The sequence below is a fragment of the Artemia franciscana genome, chromosome 11, assembly GCF_032884065.1.
Source record: "Artemia franciscana chromosome 11, ASM3288406v1, whole genome shotgun sequence".
In the NCBI taxonomy this organism is placed as follows: Eukaryota; Metazoa; Arthropoda; class Branchiopoda; order Anostraca; family Artemiidae; genus Artemia; species Artemia franciscana.
Genome location: NC_088873.1, coordinates 15,517,095 through 15,523,795, shown reverse-complemented (window position 1 = coordinate 15,523,795; position 6,701 = coordinate 15,517,095). Strand labels below are relative to the sequence as shown.

At 38.4% G+C, this 6,701-nt stretch overlaps 1 protein-coding gene across 7 annotated transcripts in view; it reads left to right on the top strand.

The window, feature by feature from the left end:
• LOC136032870 (microtubule-associated serine/threonine-protein kinase 3-like) overlaps nt 1-6,701 on the top strand; it is a 217,535-nt gene that overhangs the window by 129,869 nt on the left and 80,965 nt on the right. The window lies entirely within an intron of this gene.

Below are 6,701 nucleotides of genomic sequence, written 5' to 3'. Positions count from 1 at the left end.
CAAAGTTTACTCGCCAGACTGGGGTTAAAGTCAAATTTAAAGGGCACTAATTGTGTTTCTTTCATAGGTTTTATTTAACTTTTGCTTTCATAGGTTTTATTTTATTATTTGCCGAGCTTAGCTCGTTAAAAGTATAAGATAGAAACTCGGGAACTATTTTCTCTACGGGGGGGGTTATGGAACAGAGGAGAATTTTTCCTCCGAAGTTTGTGTTATTTTCCAAAAAAAATAGAAATCATTTTCTTGTGTAGCCTATTAAATAGTATAAACTATTTTATACTGTTGCCGAATGAAAGTGCCCTGGCTCCAAAAACAAACTTGTTAGGGATCATTTAACGTCGGACTCGTGTTGAACACAAAATTATCTCTTCTTGTTCTGAGATAAAAGTTTGTGTATCTTTTACTGATGTTTAAGAAGTAATTGTGGAAAATGTAGTCTGGAAATCTCAATTCCAGTTTATTTGGTTTTATCGTCACGAGCGATCTGTTGGTCGGTAATGACAGGTTCTGGACAATTCGCTAATGTTTCCAGTACGCAAATCTTGAAGTGGAAGGGAAAAAGTTTCTCTGGAGTTTGCGGCATTTTCTGTGTTTGTACCAAAAACAAATTGGAATTATTTCTTTTAGTCTACTAAACAGTATAAATAAGAATCAAAACTTCGGAGTTTGTCTTAACTCCGAAAATGAACTACCTTGGGATCAAGTTTGTCTTAACTCCGAAAATGATCCGTGATTTCTAGGAATCGTCTATCTACGGATAATGAAATTATCTCTTCACCGTCTTAGATAAATTTTTATGGTTAAGACGTCTGAAAGAACAGGGATTTGGATCTCAATTAAACTTAGTGGAATCGAACCACATTTTCCGTAAAACCCTCAGTTTGATATACAGTCAGTCAAAGGAGTATCTAAATCTGTCCTTAAAGAATTCCTCTTGAAAACATTTAACAATCTTCCTCAGTCTTTCGGAACTCCTAACGAGTCTAGTTCAAAACATCTGAATTCGTCAGTCAAAATATAATGACGATAATTGTTGTTCAATATCGTAACGTACCATGTGACAAGTTTCGTAGTGTTTAATCGTTAAAATTGTTATGGTCTTAAGAAAAGCAATGTGTCCCGCAAGTGCTAGTCTGGGACTTATAACTTCTTCTCATCATCTAACGCCAAGTGCTTAAGCTGGCTTAGAAGCGGTGAGAAAGACGTCCCCGGGCCCTCTGGTTGAATGGAGGCTTTTTGCCAGCCTGGGCCAAGCTTGGTCATTACATGGCTTTATGTACTTGGCAATGCCCTCGTATCAAAAAGCGTTGACGTTGTGCACTGGCATTATCAAGCCTATTACCTCTGATTCATTATATATTATTCCCGCAAATTTTATACTACATAGGGAGGCAAACCATCTTAAATAAAATAGCTAGAAAGAGGCTATTAGCCTAAAAAAGCCATCCTAAAACAAAACCAATAAGAATTGTACGTCAATCAGAATCTACTGTAATGTTTTGCTGTCTACTGGGCTATAATTTCTTTGCGGAATCTTCTGAAGGTTACCTTGCAGCGCTGTAGAACTGGGAAGTCCCAGTTCTAGTTAGACGAACTCGTAGACGATCTATCCAGCCCTCACTGCGAGGCCACACAAGCATGGTTTCTCTAGCGTCCTAGCTGCGCTTATTAAATTTCGTACACATTCTGACGTTTGAGGTGGTGGGTCCCTAAGTGCTAGTCATTGAAGGTCGGAATAGTTTGTCGGATATCAATCATACTGAGTGAAGTAAGTATTCCAGTAGTATTTTTGTGTTTTTTTTTTTTTTAGCAGATTCGATATACATAGGAGGAAGAGGTCCGAATTTATCCGTCTTCAGGTCACTTATCAAAAGGATATATCGGGTAAAAACGATGTAAAACAACAGCTAATGTATTAGTTATTCTTTTTCGGGATCAGCATCCGAATCTGATCTTTGTAGAGAAGGGGAGGGGCCTTCAGCTTTTCGTCATCAGGATACCTAGTAGAAATGTTTTTCGAATCTTAACCAATTTTGATACAAGGAAGTATTAATGTCCAAGCTGTGTCTTTTAGTGGTCTCTATCCATTCTGACCTCTAAGGGGCTAAATTGGAACGAGATATCGGATTAAAATAAGATCGACGGGAAGTGGGAACCCGTTTTTTGAGGCTGTGGATTTATGGGATGGAAATTTGATCTAGGTCTCTGAAGGGGAGGGGAGATAAAGTTTCTTCGTCATGACAGGCACCAGAAGAGGTTTCGTAATCTCAACCACACTTGACGTGATGTAATAACCAATTTCGTATTTTATTTTCGAGGTGTTCAGGACAGATTTAACATCTTTTGAAGTGGGTCGGGAGGGTGTATAAATTATAGTCATCCGGGTATCCACCCAAAGCGATTGTGGAATTTGAACCAAATTTTTACGGAAACAATTGTTATTGACATAGTTATTCCTTTTTGCAGTCCAGGATAGACTCGAGCAATTTGGCGGAGGAGGAATCAGGATCGCTAAATTCTCGTCATAAACACTATTGCCTAAAGGGGGCGTCAAATCACAACAAAACCTTTTTGAAAAAAGTCTCATCGTTTGCTCCCTTAAAATAACTCTATGAAGAACTGAAAGTACTTGATTGGTTATACAGCTGTGAAATACTAATTAATACCTCAGATCATTTGCTTTCTGTTTGGTATTTGTTTTACTAACGTTTTGATTTTCAGTCCCTACTTCATTGACAATCGTTTTATGCATGACCTTATGTTAGTTCCCCAAGATCCATTTGCTGCGATAAAGGCGTCCATGAAGCATCTTTGTCTTTTCAGAACATTGAAACTTCAAACAAACTGTAATTAGTCCATATATGAGGGGGGCTGCCCCTTCCCTAACACTGGCTCTGTGCTCAAAAATCTTCAAGTTCTTTAAGAATACTTCTCATTCAAATTCAACTGCCAATCTGTTTGAGCGGTTTTCTTAAACAATTGTGACGAAAAGACGAACTTAAGCATATAGAGCGAGGTTTGAGAAAGGAGCACTCCCCTCATATACAGAATTACTTCGGTTCGTTTTAAGTTTTAATGTTCCTCCTTTCTTTCAGCTGAAAAAACTACTGGTACGTTTTTGATTTGATTTCTGAATGTTTTTCAAATCGTGCCCGGAGATCCCCTTCCCTCCCCCCGCCCTGAGTAAAAATTCATCCTGAAAAATTTCCTTGAAAGCAACCTGGAGGAGAAAAGTCTCCCTCATATGGGGACTAATTTCTGTTCGTTTGAAGTTTTAATGTTGCTCCTTACTGTCAGCTGATAAACTTTTATTTTTAATTTAATATCCAAATAACGCGGCTGGATTTACTACACGCATATTCAAAGTATCTTTTTGTGTATATCTCAGAACCTGATACAATGTATATTTTCTTTCTAATAAAAAAGTCTAAAAACGAATATGCCCACTTAGCAGGAAGCGAGCATACTCTTTGGTTTTGTGTTAGAAAAATAAACATTCAAAGAGAAAATTATCATTTAGAGTTATAGATTTGAAACAGCTTTTTGATATCTGATGGTGTAAGAAGCTTGTTAGACAAGAATGATTTGGAGCAGTAAATTATTATAGGTTAAAGAATGATAAAGTATTTTTTGTCCTCCTTGAAACTCCTCCGGTGATAATTAGGGGTTTCCTTATGCAGGGAGGTCATCTCAGAACAGACGATTTTTGTGTGTGTGTATGCTTGTGTGTATATGTGTGTGTGTGTGTGTGTGTGTGTTTGTGTGTGCGTGTGTGTTTTTGTGTGTGTCAGTGTTTGTGTGTGTGGGTTTGTTTGTGTGTGTGTGTGTGTGTGTGTGTGTGTGTGTATGTGTGTGTGTGTGTGTATGTGTGTGTGTGTGTATGTGTGTGTATGTGTGTGTGTGGGTTTGTGTGTGTGTTGTGTGTATGTGTTTGTTTGTGTGTGTGTGTCTATGTTTCTTTATGCATGTGTGTGTGTATGTGTGTCTGTGTGTGTACGTGTGTGTGTGTGTTTGTGCGTGTGTGTGTATTTGCTTGTGCGTGTGCGTTCGTGTGTTTGTTTGTGTGTGTAAGTGTATGTGTATGTCTTTGAGTGTGTGTGTGTGTGTTTTTGAGTTTTCATTTGTTTGAGTGTTCTATGGTGTGATTTTAGATGTTAAATGTAAATTATAAATGAGAGAAACGCTGCTGAGTGTATTGGACGTGGGATAATGATAACAAAATAAAAACTTGTTTTTGACAATGACAACCTCCAGATAGTCTTTTAAGTTTGGTTAGTTAGTAATATAGTTAGTTAGTAGGAATATAGTTTTTTTTATTGTATTAAAGAGTAAATGCGGTCCTTTCTTTTGGATTTTTTTAAAAGTAATATTTTATTAGTTAATTATTATTAGGATTTTTTAAAATAATTATAGAGTTCAGTATTTATGTGAATTACGTAAAGAAAATTCATATTCCAGATAAAGGCTTCCAGAATTAAGTGGCTAAATTTGAATGCGATACTTACGGTTATAATTGGGCGCGACCAGTAAACAATTAAGAATAATTTGCTATTACAAGCATGATAGCTTCATGGTAAAAGATGAAAATTATAAATTAAAACAAGATTCAGGAGGATTCTGTCCCCTGTTGCTATGGAAAGAAATCTAATATTTTCAGAGCCATTTAGCAACTGCCAAAATATTATAGCCAATAAAAGATTTTGAGCTTATCTAACGAATGCACTGAAAAGCAGTTTCTTCTATATTTGGTGCGCCCAAGACGTGAAAGAAGAGTTGATTTGCTTTTATACCAACCCCTCCACTTATTGTCACCTCAGCTATAGGATACTTAGTACAAATGTATGGACAGGGATCAGAAGATTTTCTGTATGAGAGGGAGGGTCAGACGCATCATGATTACGTTATGGCCCAAATTAATTTTGATATTTTTACCTCCGAGTCCAAATTTGGCCCTTAGAGGCATCTTGTGATTTTTTTAAATCAATATCTTAGCTAATAATCTAGATTTTCCTATGGAACTTTTTTGGCCCGCCTTATTGGGCCCTTTTGACCATTAAAGCGTTCATTGCAGTAAACTTGCGAGCTGTACTTATCTTGTGAAGACACCGCCCCGGTTATAATTTTAATCATAATTGTTCGTTTGTTAGAAACTCGCATGGACAGCTGTGAGAGCGTATGGACTCGGGAACGACCCGAACAGAAATTTCTGGGAACCACCGCCTTGGGGCAAAGCTTTGAACCGTAGTAATCTGGTCGTCAGGTTTCCATTTTGACAAGCTTAGCAAGAGACAAACAATACCTCATCTTTTTATGACACTTGGTATTAACCAAGTGACATATAGCAATCGCAAATTCTGTCGGTCTGTCGGTCCCTGTTCTGCTACTTTAGGCACTTCCAGGTAAGCTAGGACGATGAAATTTGGCAAGCGTATCAGGGACCGGACCAGATTAAATTAGAAATAGTCGTTTTCCCGCTTTGAACATCTGGCGGGAGTGGGGGGCCCGTTAATTCGGAAAAAATAGAAAAATTGAAGTATTTTTAACTTACAAACGGTTGATCAGATCTTAATGAAATTTGATGTTTGGAAGGATATCGTGTCTCAGAGCTGTTATTTTAAATCTCGACTGGATCTTGTGACATTGGGGGGGGAGTTGGGAGGGGGAACCTAAAATCTTGGAAAACACTTAGAGTGGAGGGATCGGGATGAAACTTAGTGGAAAAAATAAGCACAAGTCCTAGATACAGGATTGACATAACCGGAACAGATCTGCTCTCTTTGGGGTAGTTGGGGGGGGGGGGGTTAATTCTGAAAAATTAGAAAAAATGCGGTATTTTTAACTTACGAACGGGTGATTGAATCTCAATGAAATTTTATATTTAGAAGGATATCGTTTCTTAGAGCTCTTACTTTAAATCCCGACCGGATCTGGTGACATGGGGGGGGGGGGGGGTTGGAGACACCTAAAACTTGGAAAACACTTTGAGTGGAGGGATCAGGATGAAACTTGGTGGGGAAAATAAGCACAAGTCCTAGATACATGATTGACATAACCGGAACGAATCCGCTCTCTTTGGGGTAGTTGGGGGGGGGGGGGTATTTCTGAAAAATTAGAAAAAATTAGGTATTTTTAACTTACGAACGGGTTATCGGATCTCAATGAAATTTTATATTTAGAAGGATATCGTGTCTCAGAGCTGTTATTTTAAATTATGACCGGATCTGGTGACATTGGGGGGGGGGGAGGAGTTGGGGGGGGGAAACCTAAAACTTGGAAAACACTTAGAGTGGAGGGATCGGGATGAAACTTGGTGGGAAAAATAAGCACAAGTCCTAGATACATGATTGACATAACCGGAACAGATCTGCTCTCTTTGGGGTAGTTGGGGGGGGGGGGTTAATTCTGAAAAATTAGAAAAAATGGGGTATTTTTAAATTACGAACGGGTGATCGGATCTCAATGAAATTTGATATTTAGAAGGATATCGTGTCTCAAAGCTCTTATTTTAAATCGCGACCGGATCTGGTGACATTGGGGGGAGTTTGGGGTGGGGGAACCTAAAATCATGGAAAACGCTTAGATTGGAGGGATCGGGATGAAACTTGGTGGGAAAAATAACAAAAAGTCTTAGATACGTGATTTACATAATTGGAACGGATCCGCTCTATTGGGGTGGGGGGGTGTTGTTAATTCTGAAAAAT